Source organism: Rhodamnia argentea, chromosome 1, assembly GCF_020921035.1.
Source record: "Rhodamnia argentea isolate NSW1041297 chromosome 1, ASM2092103v1, whole genome shotgun sequence".
In the NCBI taxonomy this organism is placed as follows: domain Eukaryota; kingdom Viridiplantae; phylum Streptophyta; class Magnoliopsida; order Myrtales; family Myrtaceae; genus Rhodamnia; species Rhodamnia argentea.
Genome location: NC_063150.1, coordinates 16,232,939 through 16,258,418, shown reverse-complemented (window position 1 = coordinate 16,258,418; position 25,480 = coordinate 16,232,939).

The window sequence follows — 25,480 nt, the reverse complement described above, 5'->3', positions numbered from 1 at the left end:
AATTATGATCCCGGGTTTCCATTGATGGTTTCTTCCATTTGGAAAGTCTTTGTTTGTCTCCTTGGTTCCGCATCCTTATTTGATCTCTGTCACCAAGAATCTTCAAGAATGATCCAGCTCGATGGCGTCCATTGATATGCATCGATTAAGCTCAATTTATATTCCTCTTAAAGTTCTGATTATTGCTCGTGAAGTACTTCTCTCGGAGCTTGAGCGTCATTCCAACGTTTGAGCTATCCCCACTCATTGTCCGAGCTCGAAGCGATGTATCGAGATTCTCGAAACATCCGAGCCAAATCCTTTTTCCAGATTCAATTCGGTGCATCCCCGCACCAAAGGATAATCTGCAAAACAAGTAAATCATGGTATTATCTCAAAACATAAGAGTACTTGGATTGTTTTGTCAATTTCAAAACCGTCTAAGGATTTTTCTCAACAATCTCCCCCTTTTTTATGATGATAAAACGATCCACAATAGAAACGAGTAATTGAGTTAAAAAGGTGAGCAACTTTAGCAAAGTTACTCTAGTGAAGATCTTGTTAAGGAATAATTTTAGCAGTTTGTTCCTTGTACTTTTAACAAGAATAAGTTCTGAAAAAATGCAATTATATACGAAGATGAGCAGTTTCAAAACTTGTGCTATCTCAATTGATGAGTTTGTATTCTAAGTGCATATACTTATTAAGATGTGTGATAATTTCATATACGATGCGAGTATGAAAGTTGTAACTTCTCAGAGCATCATGTTGTGTCAGATGCTCGGAGCTTGTATTATTTAGCCAAAGCTTTCAAGTTTAACTTGTCAAGTGAAATATGTGATTTTGAAAGAGGGGAACTTGTTCACCTGCTCAGTTTAGGAGAAGGTATTCCTTCTTAGATGATGTTTCCACAAATCATGCTTTCCAGATGATGTTTTTGTATTCCGAGAACATGCTTAACTCCGAAATCCTGTTCTTGAGGGATTCTTGCCGAAATGCCCAGAATACGCACGCATGTCACAGATTGATTTCACACGATTCATTCACATATTTTTTCGAGTCATATATCGCACATATCACATCACGACATCACAAGTTATAACACTTACAACACAATTATATCACACATATCTCACCAATATATCACAATATGTCATTCTCTCCCTTTTTGTCATCGGCAAAAGAGAGTGACCTGCATAGTCAGATAGAAATTGTAGAGATAAACCGTTGCTCCCCCTAAATTCGATGTCTATTCAAGTCACCTATGCAAGATACTCAAATCAAACATGCTAACATTCAAATATGAAATTTTGCAGAGAATAATGAATCATTCAATGAAATGAATCAGACGAGAAAAGAACAAAGTTCATAGTGAGATTTAGAATATAGATCCAAACATGAAATGTTGAAAAAAATTTAAGGTTTTGGTGTTTGGTCTAGATGAGAAGATGATGGGGCTTGATCCGAAGTGGAGGCTTGGTCCGTAGGTAGTTGAACTAGGATAAACTTGGATAGCTAATTTAGCTTATGGTCCAGATCCCGATTCAAAGTGAAGATCCTGTTGTTCAAGAAGCCCAAATGAGATTCCGAATGATTATGGACAGTTTTCTGAATTTTTGCAACCTTAGCATCTACCTTTGTACTCGGGCTTTCAACTTCTGAGCGCAGAGAGGTCCAAAGGTTTGACCATTTGTGGTCCATCTCTTGTTGCCTCTGTGCTATCTCCCTGAGAGGGTCCGAGTCATTGGCATTATCTGTTTCATCTATCCGAGTGCCCACATTTGTTGACTCCCCCTGAGTCCTTGCATGGTGCTCAGATGATGAAGTAAATTTGTCTAGGAGATTTGCTATTACAGCAGCATCGATATACATTTCGGTTTGCTCCCTCTCGGACGTTCCTTCTCGTGGAAGTGGCCCTTCAGACTCTATTCCCCGTTCCGGGACAGATGACATTTCTTCTCTCGTTGTATCTCCTCCTCCTTCTGTGTCCTCTCTCTCCTTTTCCTCCCGCTCCAGTTGAGTGGCGATCTTATCCTCATATGTTGTTCTAACGATTGTTTGGATAAGCTCTTCTAATTCTATATCATTTGTTGTTGAGCTATTCGAGATGTGCTCCTTTTCAATTCTATCAAGCAGCACCTTAGCAAGCTTTCTTCTTTTGATGCTAGGTCTAGTTGATTTGTGAGCAATCATCTTGATTCTTTTCTTCCGAGTGGATTCCGAGGATGGTTCTGAAGATTTGTTCCGTGGAGTTTCAACAGTAGGCTCCTTCTGAGGAAGATCTATGGGGATCACCTTCTTCTTTCTATCCCTCCAACTTCCATTTTCAAATCTATAACCCATCTTTGTGAGCATTGTCTCGCCTATACTTCCCTGATGAAGTTCTATGGATATGAGTTTTAGGGGTACCACTATTCGCAGGTACTCAAAGATTCCGCTTATTAGAGATCCATAGGGCAGCTAACCCTTATTCTTCTTCACTGCTCTCCTCATGTGCAGAAAAATTAGGTGAGGTAGAGAGAAGAGTTTTCCATTCGGGATGGCCCGGATAAGCTTTGCATCATACCTTGAGACATCTGTTTTTGAGGATCCCTTTGGCCTTAGGTAATTGATAACTACCTTATGCGGTATGATAGTCCTCGGAGGGAAGTGGTGATGCTCAACGTGTGGCTTGTTGGCTATTGAAAGATCGGGGTTGCTAAACAGTTCTTTGTAGACATCTTCATCCGAGACAGGAATTTTGGTGAAAGTGAACAGCTCGGTCTGAAGAATGTCTGCTAGGTCTTTAGCAATCAGAATGATGTTCTACTCCTCGTAAGAAAACTGAATTGCATTTCTATCGATCATTGTGAAGTTTGAGTAGAAATAGGCAATCAATTCAGTATAGGTTGGAGTGGATAAGGAGCAGAAGTTGTGGAGCTGCAAGTTGGTGAGGGGATAGAGGATCTGCAGACCACTCCTCTCAAAAAAGTCGAATCAACAGGTCACGTTAAGCATAATGCCTCTAGCAAGTAGTGCCTTGTAGCACTGTTGATGTTCTTTCGATCTAAACAACATATCTACCTCTTCTTCATCAGCCAAAAACTTCATTGGTACAGACTTGAAGAAGGAATAAATTAGTTCATCATCATCATCATCCCTCGGAGTGTTTAGTCACGAAATTTCTTCCTCCTTCACATCCTCCTTTTGAGCATTTCCCTGCTCAATCTCTACGAGTTCTCCAACCTTTCCTTTTCCCTTTTCGGATGATCCTCTAAGTTCTGAGATCCTTCGGTTCCTTCATATGATGCTTTCAAGCTCTAAAGTCGCTGAAAGTCTTCAAATGATATTTTCAAGTTCCGAGGCAATTTATCCTGTCTAGATCTTAGCTCAAATAGGAATCATGGTAATACCCAATTCTTGTCTAATGTACTCAAATGTATTTTTGTCAAGTGTCTTAGTAAATATATCAGCTAATTGATGTTGAGAATCAACAAATTGAATGTTAACATCACAGTTATGCACATGATCATGAAAAAAATGATGCTTGATTTCAATACGCTTAGCTCGCGAGTGCGGAACTGGATTCTTTGTGAGGTTGATAGCACTTGTGTTGTCACATTTAATTTCCACATTGTGAGCTTGAACACCAAAGTCTTTCGGTTGTTGCTTCATCCATAAGATTTTAGCACAACAGCTTCCTAGTACTACATACTCAGCTTCTGCAGTTGATAGAACCACAGTGTTTTGTTTCTTGGAAAAGCAAGACACTAGCATTGATTCCAGAAGTTGACATGTGCCCGAAGTATTTTTTCTATCCAACTTACAACTTGCAAGATCGACATTTGAATAGCCATGTAATACAAGATCTAATATTTTTGGATACCATATTCCTAGGTTTGGATTAGTTCCTATGTACTTGATGATTCTTTGACAGCAGACATATGATATTCTTTAGGATGAGATTGAAATCTCGCACACATGCACACACTGAATATAATATTGTTAACACCTGATTTTTAATCAAATTTTCTTTAGTTTTATTTTCCAAAATTCGCTAAAAATCCCCAAAAAATAAAATAAAAATTAAAAATCAACATTGGAAGCCTTGGCCAAGCATAAGGAACCAATTTTGAACAAAAAAATAATTTTTCATATTTTTCACATTTTAAATATTTTTAATATTTTCGAAAAATGGAAAAATATTAGAAAATTCATAAAAAATACATTTCGAGGTCGCAAAAATACACAAAAATTTCCAATATTTTTATTTTAATTCCCTTTTCATATTGACCTCAAGAAAAGTTGAAAATTGAGTTCAATTTTAGGTGTTTCTTCACAATACCCAAAGTTGAATTTGCACAAAAAATACCAATTGAGTCTTTTTATTTGCACTTTTTTTGCACATTTTAGGTCCAGACATTCAATTGCAGTCCCTTTGAACTTCAATTTGATCAATTGCACCCCCCAATTGCGCGAATTGCACAAATTGCATAAGAATCCCCAAAAGTTTTGCAATTTAGTCCCTCTACTTGCTAATTTTTGAAATTCCTTTCAATTGGGGAACTTTCTCTGCAAAATTGGACCACCCCTAGGGTTTTGACACATTCTGAATCGATTGGCATGGGTCTCATAGTTCAATTTGGTCAAATTGACACTCAATTGAGGTTTTCCCCAATTTGGGATTTTAGAAAAATTTGGGGCTTTCATAGAAATTGAAGTGGACTTTTGGGCAAAATTGCATTTCTAGATAATATCCAAGCCCCTAAGTGCAATTTTGAGGTTTAATTGCGAAAATTCCCCACCAATTTTGCTTAATTTTGAAAATTGGGGGAATTTCACTGTTTGAACCCGGTTCGGACCGGTCGACCGATAGTCGGACCGGTCGAACAGGTCCAACACGATGTCATCTTCCCCAACTCAGCCGCGCCATTTGCAGAATTGAGAGTTGGATTTCAATGGCCAAATTGAAGGTCAATTCGTGTATAATTGAGCCAATTGATTTAGGGCTTTTGTTGTGCGGGTCGAGCTCCGTCGATTGCCACCGGCGGCACGTCCAATGGCCGCTGGAGACGGTTGGAATCGACGGTCAAAACTCCGGCGAAGCAAAAAGTCAACATCATGCGTCCGTAGTTCAATTGATGCTCGTTTGAGCTCGACGGCGAGCCAAACGGACGTTGACGGAATCATAACTGATTCCGTCATCGTCCGGCGGCCATAAATCACGTGACCGCACGTGAATCGTGGTCGGCGAACTCACACCCGTGCGCGTCCAAATTTGAAAACAAGTATAAAAGGGCTGAGAAGGTTCCGGACTAGAAAGGAGGCTCATTCTGCTCACAACCAACTCAGAAAGCGAGAGAAAGAGAGAGAAAGCAAGGGAGAGCTCGTCTTTTCGCTCGGGCGATCGAGGACTTGAGCTCGAGATGCGGGTTCTTCGCCAGAGCAATCCAAGGGGAATCGAGGTCCGCTTTCACTTCCGGAAGCTTGCTAGCACCTTCAGGAGTCGATCGAGCCAACTCGGTCGTCTTCAAACCTCCAAAACCGGTAAGTCGAGCTTTGAGCATTGCTCACGTGCGATCATGGCACCTCGACTTCCCGAGCACGATTCTGTCAATTGATGTGTGCCTTTTGTCTTTGGAACATCTCTGAACATGATCGCATTCCATTTCCGCGTCAATTCTGCCCGAGTCATCCCGGTCGAACCTTCCATCTATCGCGGTCCGGCCGAACATTGGCCAAGCCTTTCTAGCCTATGCGAGTTCAATCAGAACTCGAGGTAAGCTTCTAGAACTCCTGATTGTGCGATTGTATGAAGGAATTGGCTTATCCCGCTTTATTTTGCTCGATTCAAGTTCTGGATGTTGCAACCGTGTGTAGTCCGGTTCTTGAGATTTAGTCGATGATTTCGCTTGATTCTGATATATGTGAAACTGGAAGTCCGGATGAGTCGATAGGAGTTGTTTTCATGAGATTTGGTCGAGGATTCACCGTTGGATCATCGTTGGAAGCTTCCGGCCGTCCGTTGCGTCGTTGGCGGGAGGTAGAAGACGAAGACGACGTGGCGGTCAACGAGTCAAAGAGTCTGAGGTGGCGAGCTGTGATTGGTCCAGCTCGGTGCCAAGTCAGCTCGTCCGTTGAACGAGTTAGGTGACTCGGATTAGATCAACGGTGGAGATAATTAGTTTAGTTTAATTCTCGACCGTTCGATTAGATTTTAGGTAATTTGTATATTAGATAGAAAATAGAAAATGATCGAAACGGTGCCGTTTAAGTCATTGAGAGGGCGATGTCATTTAGAAGCTGAAGCAAATGCGTCGACATTTTCGGGTTTTGAAGGAATGAACGGCCTGGATTGAGTCTTAGATTAAATCGTAGCCGCTCGTCTATTTAGTTGCACGATGCCGTTTAGAATAAAGGCCAAAAGCGTCATCGTTTTGTGGGTAGAAGGAGCAAATGGTTCGGATCGAGCCTCGCGTTTTAATCTGGGCCGTCCGTATATTAGATCTATGCGGCGTCGTTTCGTTTAGTGAAGGGCCAACGGCTGAGATTAATTCCGAAGTTGATCTCGGCCGTCCATTCTTTTTCTATATATTCGAATATTAGGAATTAATATTAGAAAATCAAAAAATATATTAGATAAATAGTAGATGACGTCGTTTTAATGCTGAACGAGTCTGAGAGCGGTCCGACCGGGTTGACCGGTCGTTCACCGGTTTGACCAGATCCAGAATATTAATAAAAAAATAATAAAAAATAGATAAAATTTCCAAAAAATCCAAAAAAATTGCAAAAATACTTAAAAAATTCATAAAAATTCCCAGATTTTAACAAAAAAAATTCTAAAAATTTCTAGATCGATTCGGGACTCCTATAGTCTGGATCGAAAATTTTGAGACTTCGAGGGTCGATTCATATCGATCCGAAAAATTCCCAACTTTTTTAGAAAATAAATAAAAAAATCCAAAAAAAATAGGAAAAAAATTAGAAAAATTCAGGAAAATCAAAAAAATTGGGAAATGGCCACATTCAACTGGTCCGACCTCAATTTTGTGATTTCCCGGTCCCGAACCCCCAAAAATGACCATTCTACCCTTCCGGGCCTTCCGCCCCAAATTTTCCCGAACCATCCTCGAAACCCAAATTTGACATTTTTGTGGGCCGATAGAGCCATTTTTAGATATATTGAGCCTTGATTGATTGATTTGATTGCTTGCGATTATATTGATTGCGCTTTTAATTTTCTAATTGTGATTGATAGGGATAGTAAAAATCCCATCTGCATGATATCTTAAAATCGTTAGAACCTACCTCACCCGAAATTTTGTCTGCATGAAATCTTAGGTTAGAAAATCACTCAACATCGGTAACCGAAAGGGCGTCAATGTAAATCTTGGCGTAACCAAGTCCCCGGACCCAAATCTCCGGTTCTCGCAGAACCGAATGGTTTCTCCCGACCGCTCGGTAGGGTTTTCCGATCATACCCTCCAATAAATTGATCGGTGGCGACTCCAAATTGCATGTACACTACGCACATGCCACCCGACCACACTAAGGTCGATCTCGATATTTGATAAATTTTCCCCCACATCGCGATTCGAGTAATGGATCTTGGGAGAGACCCGCGATTCCTAAAAATCCCATCGACAACCGGGGTTTATCTATAAAAGGGGATCGACTCGTTAACTCTCGCATCTCCGCTCCAGCGAAGGAGGGTCGCGACAGGCCGGCGACTCCACCGGGGATACGAACTTGTTGCTAAACCAATAAGAGGATTTAAGCCGATAAAAATGCTAAGTATTTTTTAACCCCATTTTCTGCAGATGTTCTTGAAGGTGAGGTACGTCCACTAACAAAAGTGTTAAATGTTGATACGGATGGGAGTTATAAGGGGTGGCGTCTATGCTAACCTTTTTGATGCAGATATGGTGTTTTGGGGTTATGTGTTTATTTGTGCACATATTGAAGCGGTGTTTTAAATATAAATTGTTGTGCATGTCTTGCATATTTTGAGGATCACGACACTGCACACACAAGCGCCTAAACCCGAGCCGCGAAATCACCCTTATAGGTCGCCATAGATAGGGATCGGTATGCGAAGCTCTTGTGTTTGATTGCACTTGGGTTGACCATATTTGATCCCGCTCGCTATGCGAGATTGATGATCCTACCCACTTGTTGATTGATTGCGCTTGTGGGCGGCTCATCGATTCGTATAGCGGGAGCCTTTTTAGGTCCATACCCAAGCCTTTTGATTTCTTTAGAGTTGAACCTCACTTGTCTCATGCGCATGTGAAATGGACGGTTGGTATACCTAAAACCAAAAACAAAAAAAAAGTAACATCGGTTGGTAAGGCTTTTTACCCTCTTTATTTTGAACTTGTAAATTTAAATTTTGCATATCATGCATTTTCATATAGCATATCATCACAATTTGTAAGATTGTTTAAGTGATCGGGGTTGAAGGTTAATTTTCCTTTTTAGGATAGATGGCGCTCCGAAGTCATATTGATGTCCCCGATGTATACACATGGGAGCGGAGGACCATTCGACGCAAGGACCGAGTGCCCGCTACTTTTCGAGTCTTTGGATTTGTCCATGGACGGGAGCTCAATGGACGGAACCGCACTCGTAGCGAGAGTTGCGATTATACTCGTTGTGGACAACATTTGGAACTCAAGCGCGAAAAGGAGAGAATTTGGGAGTTGTACATGAAATTGGCAAAGAAGCCTCGTGCAACCAAGACGTCCCCAAAATACTCCCCGATCAAGAAGAAATAAGTCATCACCATATCCTCCGATGATGAAGAAGATGTCAAGCTTCCCGAGATAGTGGAGATTTCATCCGATGAGGACACTACTTCGATTGCCTAGTTTAGTGCGACTTTGGGGCATTTCTAGAGTCCATTACATTTTGAGTCAATTGTGTATGTTCAATTCACATGTGCTAGTCGAACATTTTTAGATGCTCTCATATCCTATCTCTATGGGCTTTATTGTATTAAATTTGTGAATTTCGTGGGTTGTCGAATTTTGAGTTGTAAAAATGACTTTTTACCCCGATTACACTTAAACGATCCTAATCAATTACATGCCATCTTTGGGTGAGATTTGGTCCATAATTACCCTATTTGGCTTATTTGGGGCAAATAGGAGTAATTGACCCTCATGTTACCAAAAGATGACATGGAATTTGGTTAGTACATTTGCATCACATTTCATACATATTCATATTAAATCCGTGGTAATTGATTTTAGGATCATCATTTTACATTTTTTAGATCATGGGGAATGGAGATATCAAAGTCATCCCGGTACCGCGCAAGGAGCTCTCTCTATGGTGGGATCGCCTCGACATAATCAACAAAGCATACGTTGAAGGGCGTTTGGGACAATTGGTAGATTTGATCAAAGTTGAATATCAACCGGCCCTCATTCAAGCATTGGCCAAAGCATGGGATATGCGCACGATGACATTTAATTTCCAAGGTCTTGAATTGACTCCTACGCTTGAGGAGTATACCGCTATCATTGGGGCCAAGTTTGACGACCATATAGCTCAACCCCCTCTTGACATGGATTCTACTCGTTCTCTATCAAGCTTTCTTCGTCTCAAAACCTCCGAAATAGAGAAAGTCTATAAATCCAACTCCGACAAATTCACATTCTCATTCCTTTTTGACAACTATTCCTCTCTACCAACCGAAACCGGTCATAAATCGGGAAAGGTGTTCATTTTAGCCTTTTTTGCATTTGTCCTATTCCCAACCTCTAGAAGCACTTTTGACCCTTCTATAGTCCATATAACCCGACAAGCATGTTGTCGTTAGAATTATTCATACATGATCTTAGCTGAGACCTTTCTCTCCCTAAACCGTTCCAAAACTTCCAAAAAGGCCTTTTTCCAAGCATCCAACGGACTACTCCACATGTGGTTCACTTCTCATATAAAAACCTTCCAACTCCGAGTAGGGTGTTACGAGATCAATGAGCATGTTCACCCTCTTAAATCCTTCCTCAAGTGTCAATCCCTTGTACCCAAAAACTCTTTTAAGAAGTGGGTTGAGCTATTGGATAATTTGAAGCCCGAGCATATTAGATGGTGCTTGACTTGGCCGAAGATTTTGGAGGCTCGCATCATTGTAAGAAGCCATCCCCTTATTGGGATGTCGGTCTAGACATATTATCCCATTTGTGTGGTGAGGCAATTTGGAGTTTTACAAGAGGTCCCACCGGATGTTTGTCCTGGGATCTTCTCATTTGACATGACACGAGGAAAGCTCACAAAAGAAGCAAAGAAGTTGTATCGGGCTCGGATCAAGCTCATACTCCATGCTTTGAAGAACTCCCCGTTACAACAAGTTGAATGGCCGGATCATTTAGATGATGAGATGAATATTCATAGAGCCTCCAAGGAGTACATTCAGAAATTTAAGGAGTATCGCTAATCATTGGTTGAGCCATACGTACACGAATGCGTATCTCCTCGCATTGAAGAAGTGGAGTCCTACGAGCCTAAATAGATAGTATCATATGTCCCGGGAGTAGAGCCATACATTCCCGAAGATCCGGAGCAGTGGGTGTCCCAAGATGGAGAAGACCCATACCTGTGGGATTCGGATGGATCAAAAGAGCAAGAAGAGTGGAAGCGTCCTCGACTTGGATAGATCCGTTCCCCATTTAGATTTTACATATTTGTTATCTTTTAAACACTTTTGAACGATTTGGTTTGTAATAAATGCATATTATTCCTTTTATGAGCATTGCATACATACATATAGAAAATACAATTACCACGGATTAACATCTCCAAATCCATGAAATAGTTCTCAATATTGATTTGATGTTCTGAAAAACAGGTGAGTGATAAACACGATGACTTGTAGCAAGACGCGCAAATTGAGAATGGAACAGGAAGAACTCGCACCTCGTATGGGTAACTTGGAGAACCAAATGAATATGATCGCCACAATGGTGGCAGAGATGAAGGCGATGATGATTGCAAGTCGGGGGAGATACCCCGTTGATCCGAATCCCCAAGCCCCTGCGGGCTCGTTTGATGGAACAAACGCTAATCCGGCACCCGCCGCTAATCCCACTCTGAATCCGAAGCGACCACCTAAGGATCCTCCCATTGTAATGACACTGGAAAAGAAGGAGAAGCAAGTCCTCAAAATGGAGGAGGAGATCAAAAGGCTTGCTAAGATCGAAGAATGCCTGGCAAGTCGTGGGTATGAACTTTCAAGGTTCGATAAAGTCGCGCCATTTGAGAAGATAGAGGTTCCTGCTGATTACAAGGAACCAGATTTTGTGAGGAAATATAATGGGACCGGGTGTCCCAAGGCGCACCCGAAGTATTATTTGCGCCGAATGTCTCGGTTCTCGGACAACATTCCACTCTTGGTTAATACCTTCCAGGAAAACCTATCTGGGGCAGCCTTGGCATGGTTCATTGAGTTGGAGCTAGAGAGGCTCGCCGATTGGGACAAGCTGGCAGATGAGTTCCTTCGGCAATACAAGTTTAATACCCCGACTACCCTAACTAGAGAGGACCTTTTAAGGACCGTAAAAGGAAAAAATGATGCCATTTGCGCCTACGCCCAAAGATGGAGAGCCTTGGTCGTGCGGGTAAAACCGTCCATCCCCGAAGAAGAACCGATAGACCTTTTTCTCAAGGCATTACCTTTTGAGTATTTCGACAAGCTGAACACCTCTGGGTGTCGGATGTTTGCGCACCCGATCAAGGTGGCAGAACGTCACGAATGGGCACTAAGGGAGAAGAAAATACCCGAAGCACCTATTAGACGCCAATACCCTTTGAGAAGGGACAATAGGGAGCAAATTGGAGAAGTGGCCTTTGTGCTAAACCCGCCTAAGCCTAAAAATTTCTCACCTTCCACCCCTACCCAAGGAACGTCCTCTTGGACTACTTCCAAACCGCCAGAACCTAGAAGAAGGAACCAACCCGTTTTCACCCCATTACCCCAACCCTTATCTAAACTATTACCTATGCTGCTGGAGAACCGCCTAGTTGCAAAAGAGCCACCTAGAGCTCATCCTCCAAGACTTCCCGGGTTTGATGAAACCTAGACGTGTGTATACCATATGGGAGAAAGGGGGCATAACGTGGACAACTATCTCGCTCTCAAGTTCAAGGTACAAGCATTGATTGACGGAAAAGTCTTAGAGTTTGATAAGACTGAACCGAATGTGCAGTAGAACCCTCTACCCGAGCATCGCGAGGTGAACGCGATTTTTGGAGGCGAAGAGGAAGAGGTTCTGGAATTTATAATGGATGTACATAAAATGCAAGACATCCTAACATTGGCCTCACAATACCCGGAAGGAGAAAATATTTCCCGGGAACAAAAGGAGGCGTGCTTGGAGAAGTTAATTAACCTAGGCATCATCGGAAGAATGGAAGATTCCTCTTTCAAAGGAACCTACGTCACTATAGACATGATGGCGGAAGAGTTCACATTGAAGGCTACAAGAGGAAAAACCTGGAGAGTTCCATCGTGGTACTTGATGAATATCCGAGATGGCCAGGAAATTGAAGAGATAGACGAGTATGAATTGCGCCTTGATAAGGCCCGTCGAGGAGATAGAAGGTTTTTGCAAAGAGCCCTTGAGAGAGGCGAGATAGTTGATAACCTCGGAGAGGATAGCGGTGGCTATAACTTTAAAGTGCTATATTTGGCGCCCCCGAACTTTTTCGTAGGATATAGTTCCCGACGGGTGGGGTGGCATGGATGATCCTAAAAGTGAAGAATTTGTGGGAACAGTTGATGAAGCTAAGAATCAAGAGGCTCCTCGGAATGAACAAGTGAATCGGGAGTCCAACGTGCGATTTTCTAATTTAGAAACTCATATGCGTCATTTGACAAACATGGTGGCGGATTTGTCACAATTAATGGCTAAAAGAAATACCATGGCGGTAGAAGAGAACATGCAGATTCCGGAGATACGGCGGGCCATGGAGACGCAAAATCGAAAGATCGCTCTACTGCAAGAGCAAGGGGATGATGTAGCAAGAAAGATGGATGAGTTGAAAGAGCTGATTACGCCACTCACTCAAGCAAGAAATATTCGACCCCAAGGCGTGAATCCAAGGGTGACCTTCCGCACGAAGTATAATGGTGCTGGGTGTCCTCTGGCGCATATCTCATATTATCTCCGCCAAATGGTTGGCCATCATGAAGATGATGAAATGTTGATCCGGAATTTTGGACATAGCTTGACGGGCCTCGCATTGGATGGGTTCCAATCAATCGATCCGGATTGGGTCCCAAGTTGGGAAGAATTATCAGAACACTTTATACAGCATTTTGAAGCTGGGATCATAGGGTACTTTACTAAAGCTAATTTGTTGAATATTAGAAAAGGGGAAGATGAGAGTTTTGAACTTTTCGCTAGGAGATGGAAGAAACATGTTGTGATGGTGCAACCGCCACTGTCGAAAAAGGAGATGCTGGAGTTCGTACTCAAGTCACTTTCGGCGGAATATTTTGATCGCATGTATGCATACACGTATTCTTCATTCCAACATATGGTGGAGATCGGCATGACGATTGAGGGAATAATCCCGAGAGTTAGAAGGGAAAGGCAAAAGCGTTTAGATGAAGAAAATGCCACGCCGGTAAGGCCATGTCCAGAACATAACCCCAATTATGTCCATGAAGATGAGATGATCGGGATGGTAGATACTCCGATTCGCTTCGTTATTGATTTGAATAAAGTGGATAATTGGGAAGCATCCGCCTCGGAAAAATCGTCAACGTCTGAGCCACCACAAGAAGAGATCAGACCGGTGAAGATTAAATTACCGCCTGCGGAAGAGTATAACTCGAGGGCGGTTCACTGGGATTATGGAACAGGCGAGATTGATGCCATAATGAGATCGGGAAGATGTTATCCACCAAGAGAAGCGGATCTTGAGAAGAAAGTCCCAACTGCGGAAGAGGTTGAGAAGTTGCAATCGGTCGTGAGAACCGGTGAATATGAGGTTGTCGACCAATTGCGGAAAATGCCTGCACTGATTTCCTTCTTGGATCTTTTCAAGAATTCGGAAAAGCATAAGAACGCCCTCCTAAAGGTGCTAGAGGAGGTGCATGTCCCCGAGACCATTAATGAAGTTCAACTCGGAGACTTTGTGGGTGCTATCCTTCCGAAGGACCAGATCTCTTTTTCGGATGAAGATTTCCCAAGAGAGGGGCGTGTCCACAACAAAGCTCTCTATATCGCTGTAAGGTGCCACGGAAAAGAGGTAACTCATGTCTTGATAGACAACGGCTCGGCTTTTAATCTATGTCCTTTGAGCACTTTGAGAAGCTTGGGGATAAATGAAGATTTCGTCAAGACATCCAAGGCTACTATCCGGTCATTTGATGGAGTTTCCAAGAATGTGGTGGGAGAGATTGAGCTGGACATCTCCATTGGACCGGTGACCTTCTCCATACCATTCCAAGTGCTGGATATTCCTAGTGCCTTCACCTTGCTTCTTGGAAGGCCTTGGATTCACATGTCTGGAGCGATACCTTCCTCCTCGCATCAGAAGGTAAAATTTGTAGTCAAAGGCCAATTGATCACAATCCATGGCGAGACGGGGCATCGGGCTCCTTTAAAAGGAATGGTCCCATACATTGAGCCCTCGAAGGAGGAAGAGCTGAGTTATCATACTTTTGACATCATATCCGTCATGCATGTATCGCCGGATACAAAAATAGCTACACCCGAGCTTTCGAAACCCGCAACCATGGCGGGAAGGGTGCTACTTTCAAATGGTTTTATTCCGAGAGCCGGATTAGGGAAACACGGTTAGGGGATCCGTAACCCTTTGAATTTGAGCTCGAATGACCACAAGGTTGGTCCGGGTTATAATGGAATAGCGAAGAATGATTCGGGTCGAGGCCGAGGTCGAAACAAGTGTTATGGAGACCGTGGATGCCATGGACACCAAGGTGGCCGTTTTGTAGGCACCGATGCGTGGAAAGCTAGAGGGAAGATGTTCTTAAACCCCTTATTTGAGGTGTTTTCCAAAGAGGGCAAATGGCTGGAAGATGAGGATATCTCCCAAGATGCAGAGCCGGACTTATTCAACCCATTCCTGGATAATCGAGTGAACGTGATCATTGAGTGGCTGGATGATGATTTCCCCACCCCCGAGTAAAAGGTTCTTTCTGAACTTTATCTTTTAATGCATTTCGATTACTGCATTTGTTTCTAAATCTTTTCGTTTTTCTTCTTTAGCACCCTTTGGATCCCATGCTGCGATCCAAGAAGTGCGATCTTGTATTGCCATTAGTTGCATCTATTAATGAAAATCATCTCAAGTTTTATTACGGACATATGGAATAACGGATTGGTCCGATGATGACAATTGCTTCTACCATGAAACTTGAGGCCTGATCCGCCATATGATCTTGGGTTTTAAAATGACCTTTTGAGAACCGGGACGTCCAAAAAATCAAGGACTAGTTCTCCTTCCTATTCTTTGCTTCCAAAAAGAAATTCGAAAATGTTTTTGTCAAAACAAATCATGCATCTTATAATTTCATCATTCATATACTAACCATCCTTGGTGCATTTCGGGCATGTCATCCCACCCATGCATAACAAGTTAATATGTAACTCAGATCAGCTCGATGATTATGCATATGAGATCGATATAGAAGAGGTTGATGTGAGCGATATCAAGAGAGAATGGGATTGTTATGAAGAATCTAAGCTTCCTATCTCTAAAGAACCCATTACTATCAACTTGGGAGATTCTACTTGCGTTAAAGAGGTGAAAGTGGGAGGACACTTATCTGCAGCGGATGTTTTAAGAATGACGGCGTTACTCAAAGAATATCAAGATATTTTCGCCTGTTCATATGCTGACATGCCAGGTTTAGATCGTGAAATAGTGGAGCATGCTCTACCCACAAATCCTGCTTACACTCCAGTTAATCAGCCATCTAGGAGAATGAACCCCGAATTAGTAGATAAGATCAAGGAGGAGGTGATGAAGCTCCTTAAAGTTGGATTTATCGAGGCTGTCCCATATGCTGATTGGGTTGCCAACATCGTACTAGTTAAGAAGAAGGATGGGAGAATTAGAATATGCGTGGATTATCGAGACTTGAACAAAGCCAATCCGAAGGATGATTTTCCCCTACCGCACATTGATGTGCTCGTCGATAGCACTACGGGCTTTGAATTATTCTCCTTTATGGATGGGTTCTCGGGATATAATCAAATCATGTTGAAAGAAGAAGATAAGATCAAGACCTCATTCACTACACAATGGGGGTCTTTCATTATAAGGTTATGCCCTTTGGTACGAAAAACGCAGGGGCAACTTATCAAAGGGCCATGGTAACCCTCTTTCATGACATGATACATAAGGAGATGGAGGTCTATGTAGATGATATGATCGCTAAGTCGAGACCAGGAGAAGACCATGTTCAAGTGCTGAGGAAGTTATTTGATCGATTGAGAAAGTACAAGCTCAAGCTGAATCCTGTGAAATGCGTATTTGGCACTAGATCCGGAAAACCGCTTGGATTTGTCATAAGCGGTCATGGAATTGAGATCGACCCCTCTAAGATCAAAGCCATATGGGAAATAGGGACTCCATCTACTGTTAAGGAAGTAAGGGGTCTACTGGGAAGATTGAATTATATATCCAGATTCATATCGCATTTGTCAGAAACAAATAAACCCTTTTTTAAGCTTCTGAAGAAAGGCGCAAAGGTGAAATGGGATGTAGAATGTCAACAAGCATTTGAGAAGATCAAGGAATATTTGGTACAACCCCCAATACTGGTACCTCCTATCCCTAATATTCCTTTAACTCTATATTTGACGGTTCACGATGAGTCCTTGGGAGCTTTATTAGCCCAAACCGATCCCAATGATCGAAAGGAACGAGCCATATATTATTTGAACAAAAAGTTCACAACATCTGAAGCTAAATACTCGTCAGTGGAAAGGACTTGCGTAGCATTGGTTTGGGTCCTCCATAGATTGAGGCAAGATACCCTACATTATCATATTCAATTGGTCACCGAAAATGATCCTATCAAATATCTCTTGGAGAAACCAGCATTATTGGGAAAGATGGCCAAATGGCAAGTGCTTCTTTCGGAATTTGACATCAGAACTTCTCCTCAAAAATCTGTCAAGGGAAGAGCAATTGCTAACATGCTAGCTGAAAATCCTCCTAAAGACGTTTCCGAGCAAGACAAGGAAGGTCAAATTCTGAACATATCCCAAGACAAATGGACGATGTACTTTGATAGCGCAGTGAATCTCACTGGATCGGGTATTGGGGCGATTCTGATATCCCCCGAAGATCAAAATTATCCAGTCTCGGCCAAGTTGGTATTCCCATGCACCAATAACATTTCTGAATATGAGGCCTACATCCTCGGATTGCAATTGGCTATCTCATTAAAAGTGAATAAGCTATTGGTATATGGAGATTCCATGCTAATCATCTTACAAACTCAAGGAGAGTAGAAGACAAAGGATCCCAAGCTCATCTCTTATCATAAATATCTCGAAGAGCCGATCCAACACTTTGAGGAGATTGCTTTCGAGTATCTACCAAGGACTCAAAATCATTTTGCTGATGCTTTGGCCACACTATCAGCCATGTTACAAGTGCAAGATGGCCTTGAGATAGAGCCGTTAAGGATTGACATCTTTGATCAACCTGCATACCGCATGGTTATTAAAGAAGAACCCGATGAAGAACCGTGGTATCATGACATCAAAAATTATCTGCTGAAGAGCGAATTCCCGCAAGGTAGTCAACCAGAGGATAAGAGGTACATTAGCAAGATGGCTTCTAAATTTTTCCTCGGTGGACAGATCCTATACAAGAGATCCTTTGATTCGGTCATACCGAGGTGCGTAAACGCCAAAGAAGCAAATCTCATTATGAAAGAGATCCATGAAGGGGAATGTGGGCCGCATATGAATGGTTACCTCCTCGCCAAGAAGATCATGAGACTCGGATATTCTTGGATGACTATCGAGGCATATTGCAATCAACATGTTAGATCCTGCCATCAATGCCAAATATATGGCGACAAGATAAATGCGCCGCCAACCGAGCTACATCGGATATCAGAACCATGGCCATTCTCTATGTGAGGAATTGATATGATTGGCCCTATCAATCCAAAGGCCTCCAACGGACATCGTTTTATTCTGGTGGCTATTGACTATTTCACCAAATGGATTGAAGCTAGCTCATATGCCAACGTTACTACAAACAACGTGGCTAAATTCATCAAGCGAGATATCATATCAAGATACAGAGTTCCAAGAGCTATCATTACGGACAATGGCTCCAATTTGAACAACAAGGTAGTCGATCACTTATTGGATCAATTTAAGATACGACACCTTAATTCTTCACCATACCGCCCACAAATGAATGGAGATGTGGAAGCGGCAAACAAGAACATCAAGAAGATATTGGCCAAAACTGCTGAGAAATATCGAGACCGGCACGAGAGGCTGCCATATGCTCTCATGGCCTATCGAACTTCGATTCGTACTTCAACCGGGGCAACTCCCTATTCCTTGGTATACGGTATGGAAGCAGTCCTACCGGTAGAGGTGGAAAACCCCTCTTTAAGAATCCTATCTCGGGTAGAACTCACGGAGGATGAGTGGAACCGGCAGAGACATGAACAGTTAAATCTAATTGATGAAAAGCGATTGAAGGCTATCTGCCATGGTCAAAGCTATCAGAAGAAAGTAGCCGGGGCTTTTAACAAGAAGGTCAAGCCCAGAAATTTTGAAGCGGGGATGTTAGTTGTGAAGAAAATGCTCCCAAACGCTCAACACCCAGGAGGCAAATTCATGCCAAATTATGAAGGCTCCTACGTGATTCAGAAAGTCTTATCCGGAGGAGCTCTTATACTTGTAAACATGGATGGAGAGGAATTAGTAAGTCCAAGAAATGCGGACGTCGTGAAGAGATATTATCCTTGAAATAAAATCAAGCTTCAAAGCGATTGATGAGCAGATCCGAGTCACATAAAGTTTTGCATTCGCATGACATTTGCATACACGCATTTGCATATGTTTGCATTTTGCGGGTGAACCGGGGGGTCATGAAGAATCGTGCAAGAGCAATGGATCAAACAGGCGGCGGAAATCTACATCCGAAGAAAGCAGGAGGAAGCTACTTTGGGATTTAAAATTTTGAATACTTTAACTGATTGATTCCATTTGTTCATGCGGGAAATAGGAATCAACATCCGAAGGAGATAGGGAGAAGTCGCTCCGGGATTTGAAATTTTGAACGTCTTTGAACTGATTGTTTCCTTTTATTTTTACAGGAGACAGAAGTCAACATTTGAAGAAATCAGGTTTGAGGTTCTCCTCCTTTATGAAGAATTTTCATACACTGTCGTGTTTGAAATTAAAAAAACTTGGATTTGTAAAGCCACAAGGCCCTTTCAAAGAAACATTCCTTTCAAGTTTCAAAAACATCTTTTGAATACAACTTTTGATGAAAACTCTTACAAATAATGAATTTTGATGAAAACGCCCTGAGTTTCTACAAAAGGGCATGTTTTGAAAGTTTTTCAAGAGAATGATCCTTCAGATGAAAAGAGGCAAACATTATCCTCAAACACGTCCCCGATACACTTGAGCGATGAGCGAGAGTGGCAGAGAGTTAAAAGCTTAATTTTGGGACGTAGGGATCATTCGCGGTGATTACATGGATTGAAATGACGAAAGGCATTTTCATTTCAAAATCATCCATACACATTTATGTCCCTTGTTAACCAATCCGAACCAAAAAAGGGAGAATTTTCTGAACATAACCTGTCAAGAACCACCCCACATTTGGGCATATTTGGAGGTTCATTGGATGATTCCTTGGAGAAAAGATCAAGGTAAGACTTTATTGTGCTAACTTGTATCAATTTTTTTGTGATAGCTTCAAGTGATTTCTGGTAGAGACTTGGAACACCTCAAAGTAAAGAAAAGCATTTCATTTCTATATCCCCAAACACTTACCCTTTTGAAGAGCCAATTTGAGCCTTTGAATATTCATTTCTAAACCCTTGTTGGTGATCACCTCCCTACACTGGGGCAAAGCAAAGGAATTACCAGCAATGAGTCAAAATGCGTAATTGGAAGAATTTTCGATCCTGGTTTCCAAAAGAGCCAATCAATGCAAAAAATGGCAAGAAACAAAGGGGCTAAGAAAAAGCAAAGTGCCTGGTAAAAGTAAGGCCAAAGCCCATGAAAAGGAGCATCCCGAAAAGGGGAAAAGTTTGAAAATCAAGATGAAAGGAGAAAAATCCTCAAAACAAGCTGAAGAAAGCTGATCATGAAAATCTTTTAAAAGCAAATGGACGCTGGTAAAATGTCAAGGTGATCACCCAAGTTCACCCCTCTTTTGAAAAACATGGCCTTTCTAAAAGCCCACCCTAAACCAAGATACAACCTGTCACCCAAAACTTTTCCGATCTAAGAGGTGTCTCGGGTTAATGCAAGAGATCACACGGGAAGCTACCGCTTAAAGAGGTAAGTACAATCCTGTCTTATCATGTCTTCGGGGTTCTTGACTTGTAAACCCGAAGAAGCTATTCTTAATCAATGTTCATTTTTAAACCTCAAAATGAATATCCTTTTATAAGCCTTTGACCTGGCCTAAATTACGGTCCCTTTTAAAATGCCTTCTCTGATTAGTCGGATTGTATGCATTTCGAATGATCCCGAAACCTCAAGGTTAGGTTTCCTGTGAGCATATTTGAATTTCAAGAAAAGCCTTCCCAAAATGGTGAGAAGCCCTCTTGGATGAAGGAAAAGCCTTTCGAAAAACTTTTTAAAACAACCTTTTTGTAGAATACTCGGGATGTGTTATTCAAAATCGATCCCCAGTGAAGATCCGAACTTGTGATTGGATGCATTTACTTCACAATTATACTTTGAAAATTTGTCCGGAATTCTTAAGTTTCTCCCCAGAACTTAAAATTGTCATTCTAATGATGTTTGATTGAACTTTCTGCAGGTTCCCTGGTGACCCCAAATCCTCGGAAAAGTTACATTTTAAAGATTTGATTAACTTGGATTTTCTGTAGGTCTTCTGGCGTCCCCAGGTCCTCGGATCCTCAACTTTGGAAATTTTGAAAATAGGGTTTGAGCTTCTGTAGGTTCTCTAGTAAACCTAGGTCCTCGGATGGCACCTCTCCTTTGAAATTTGAAAATCGGGTTTGAGCTTACGTAGGTACACTAGTAAACCTAGGTCCTCAAATGGCACCCTCTCCTTTGAAAATTTGAAAATAGGGTTTGAGCTTCTGTAGGTACACTAGTAAACCTAGGTCCTCAGATGGCACCCTCTCCTTTGAAATTTGAAAATAGGGTTTACTCTGTAGGTAGTCACTAGTAAACCTAGGTCCTCAGATGGTACCCTCTCCTTTGAAAAATTTGAAAATAGGGTTTGAGCTTCTGTAGGTACACTAGTAAACCTAGGTCCTCGGATGGCACCCTCCTCTTTTAACAGGTGAATCCCTAGTGGATAGCCAACACATTTTAGATGGTGAGTCCCTTCCTAGAGGATGGCCAATCTCATTTTAATAGGTGAAACCCCTTTGTTACAAGGGTAAACCTCTCTTTCGGACGGTGAGTCCCTTCCTAGAGAATAACCGATCTGCATTTTTAGATGGTGAGTCCCTTCCTAGAGGATAGCCAATCTCATTTTAATAGGTGAAACCCCTTTGTTACAAGGGTGAACCTCTCTTCCAGACGGTGAGTCCCTTCCTAGAGGATAACCGATCTACATTTTTAGATGGTGAGTCCCTTCCTAGAGGATAGCCAATCTCATTTTAATAGGTGAAACCTCTTTGTTACAAGGGTGAACCTCTCTTTGAGACGGTGAGTACCTTCCTAGAGGATAACCGATCTGCATTTTTAGATGGTAAGTCCCTTCCTAGAGGATAGCCAATCTCATTTTAATAGGTGAAACCCCTTTGTTACAAGGGTTAACCTCTCTTTCAGACGGTGAGTCCCTTCCTAGAGGATAACCGATCTGCATTTTTAACCTGCGAGTCCCTTCCTAGAGGATAGCCAATCTCATTTTAATAGGTGAAACCCCTTTGTTACAAGGGTGAACCTCTCTTCCAAACAGTGAGTCCCTTCCTAGAGGATAACCGATCTGCATTTTAGATGGCGAGTCCCTTCCTAGAGGATAGCCAATCTCATTTTAATAGGTGAAACCCCTTTGTTACAAGGGTGACCTCTCTTCCAGACGGTGAGTCCCTTCCTAGAGGATAACCGGTCTGCATTTCAAATGGTGAATTCCTTCTTACAAGATAGCCAATTTCTCCAGATGGTGAGTCCCTTCCTAGAGGATAACCAATCTGCGTTTTAATAGGTAAAACCCCTTTGTTACAAGGGTGAACCTTTCTTTCAAATCTCCAAACCACCGCTCGGCACTAAACGGACGCCGATCATCACGAAATCGCGCGAACCGTTCAAAAGTAATACCATGAACTTATTCTCTCAACCTCATATCAGTAAATCTCAGAACACGGACAAGTGAGCTACGGGTAAGTTTCTCTCCTCTCATCTCTCTTTCACATAAAATGGGCATGAGTCGAAATAATTCCTCGCCGAGTCAGAGCTTTAATGACAAAGGTAAGGCAATTCAATGTTAAGACTAATTTTTCTTTAGATTTCTTCCCAGCAGAGTCGATTAAGGATCCAGGTGTCACCTTGTCTTTGAAAGCAACCTCTAACCAAGATTACTTTCAAAGAGGGGCAACTGTTGACACCCGATTTTTAATCAATTTTTCTTTAGTTTTATTTTCCAAAATTCGTTAAGAATCCCCAAAAAATCAAAAAAAAATTAAAAATCAACATTGGAAGCCTTGGCCAAGCATAAGGAACCAATTTTGAACAAAAAATAATTTTTCATATTTTTCACATTTTTAATATTTTCGAAAAATGGAAAAATATTAGAAAATTCATAAAAAATACTTTTCGAGGTCGTAAAAATACACAAAAATGTCCAATATTTTTCTTTTAATTCCCTCTTCATATTGACCTCAAGAAAAGTTGAAAATTGAGTTCAATTTTAGGTGTTTCTTCACAATACCCAAAGTTGAATTTGCACAAAAAATACCAATTGAGTCTTTTTATTTGCAATTTTTTTGCACATTTTAGGTATAGACATTCAATTGCAGTCCCTTTGAACTTCAATTTGATCAATTGCACCCCCCAATCGCGCGAATTGCACAAATTGCATAAGAATCCCCAAAAGTTTTGCAATTTAGTCCCTCTACTTGCTAATTTTTGAAATTACTTTCAATTGGGGAACTTTCTCTGCAAAATTGGACCACCCCAGGGTTTTGACACATTCTGAATCGATTGGCATGGGTCTCATAGTCCAATTTGGTCAAATTGACACTCAATTGAGGTTTTCCCCAATTTGGGATTTTAGAAGAATTTGGGGCTTTCATAGAAATTGAAGTGGATTTTTGGGCAAACTTGCATTTCTAGATAATATCCAAGCTCCTAAGTGCAATTTTGAGGTTTAATTGCGAAAATTCCCCACCAATTTTGCTTAATTTTGAAAATTGGAGGAATTTCACTGTCTGAACCGGTTCGGACCGGTCGGACCGCCAGTCGGACCGGTCGAACCGGTCTAGTAAAGTGTCATCTTCCCCAACTCAGCCGCGCCATTTGCAGAATTGAGAGTTGGATTTCAATGGCCAAATTGAAGGTCAATTCGTGTATAATTGAGCCAATTGATTTAGGGCTTTTGTTGTGCGGGTCGGGCTCCGTCGATTACCACCGGCGGCACGTCCAATGGCCGTCGGAGACGGTTGGAATTGACGGTCAAAACTCCGACGAAGCAAAAAGTCAACATCATGCGTCCGTAGTTCAATTGATGCTCGTTTGAGCTCGACGGCAGGCCAACCGGATGTTGACGGAATCATAACCGATTCCGTCACCGTCCGGCGGCCATAAATCACGTGACCGCACGTGAATCGTGGTCGGCGAACTCACACCCGTGCGCGCCCAAATTTGGAAACAAGTATAAAAGGGCTGAGAAGGTTCCGGACTAGAAAGGAGGCTCATTCTGTTCACAACCAACTCAGAAAGCGAGAGAAAGAGAGAGAAAGCAAGGGAGAGCTCGTCTTCTCGCCCGAGCGGTCTCTCTCTCCCTCCCTTGACTCACTTGTTCGACACGGTATCTTCCCTCTCTCCTCACTCTTCACTCTTCATGCTCAACTCTCTCTCTCTCTTTCTCTTCCTCCTCCTCCCTCCCGATAATTGGCAATTCCGCTCTGCTCTCTCCATCCCTCTCGACTCGCGATTGAGAAGCCCTACTATGCTCTCTCTCCTCGTCTCACGCCCGGTGATGTCTCCCTTCTCTCTCTTCCTCCCAAATCGACTCATGACCTAGCAAAAGAGCTTTGGGCTGTCGAACGCCGAGCAACCGACCGGGGAAGAAGGTGAAGGTGAAGTGTTGTTGGTGTTTTGTTTATAAAACAAACGAAGAGAAGTCTTTTCCCACTTTGGTGGTTACTTATTAGCAGTTATTTTAGAGGGATGCAACTTTGAAAAGTCGTGTCTATTCGGATATGAAGAGTTGTGTTCTTCTAAGAATAACGTGTCTGTTCACAAAGGTATACACTATTATGTATCAACGTTTCTCTTGAATATTTACAACTTCTTCTTCCATTTGTCGCTTCTTTTCAAACGAGAGATACAACCATTGTTTTCAAATGTTTTCCTTAAGAGGTCGCGGAGAATTATCAGAATTGCTATGTGCTATTCCTACTGAGACTTCTTTGTGTCCCGAAGGATATTTGCCGAAAACCATTAGCAATATTGTTGGGCAAAGAAATTCTTAAAGAAATTGTTATCACACCTCAAAGTCTGATTTCGTTATGCATCCTATTTCCGACAAAATTTTCCATCAATTTTAAGGATTTATTTGTGCAATGATGGAGTCAGAGTTAATATTGGCGGCATATGGGCATGCACTGTTCTGCGAGAGGATATCATGGTAGCAATTGATGCAAAGTTTAACAAAATGAAAGAAGACGTTAATTCTGATTTTGCTAGAAATTTGGTGGGTATACTCTAAAAGCCAAAACCGTACTGACTTTAAACCTAAAGCGGGCATTCATGATCAACGATGAACAGTACATTAACATGCAATAATTGGTTCAATCAACGTACAATTGATCGGGAAACAAGCATTACATGGTTGTGATACCAATAAAGGATCGAAATCCTTTATCTAAACAACAAATGTGTGGAAAGCACATGCCAAAACCTACTTGTATCACCAATCGTTAACGATGTATCACACGAGAGACATACGATATAAACCACATATTAGATGTTCCTTGCAAACGAAAGAGATTCCTCGAGCATTGAAAAGTGAGAGCAAAATGACAATCTTTCTTTCTCTGGTTTTCTGTGTTATGCATTCTGTGTCCAATAAACGAATGAAGGAAGAAGGGTGACTTATGCATTTCAAAAGACGT